Raw genomic sequence first — 264 nt, forward strand, 5'->3', positions numbered from 1 at the left:
TGTGGCATGGTCCATGGCCAGCTCTCCCATGGGTCCCCAGCTGCTTGCAAATGCAGCCCCCAAAATGACCTGAAAAAGAGCATTTTAATCTCGGGGTTGTCTCGTCTCTGGGGAGTGGTTGGGTGGCTCTGTGCCTCAGTTTCCCTCCCGGCACGTGGGCAGGGAGCCGGGGCTGCCCATCCCCCGGCTGATGCCAGCTGCCATGCAGCCCGGAGCTGAGGGAGGGGCACACGGGGACAGGGCAGTGGAGGTTCCCTGGGCAGC

The sequence above is a fragment of the Phaethon lepturus genome, unplaced genomic scaffold (genome assembly GCF_000687285.1).
Source record: "Phaethon lepturus isolate BGI_N335 unplaced genomic scaffold, ASM68728v1 scaffold30014, whole genome shotgun sequence".
Classification (NCBI taxonomy): Eukaryota; Metazoa; Chordata; class Aves; order Phaethontiformes; family Phaethontidae; genus Phaethon; species Phaethon lepturus.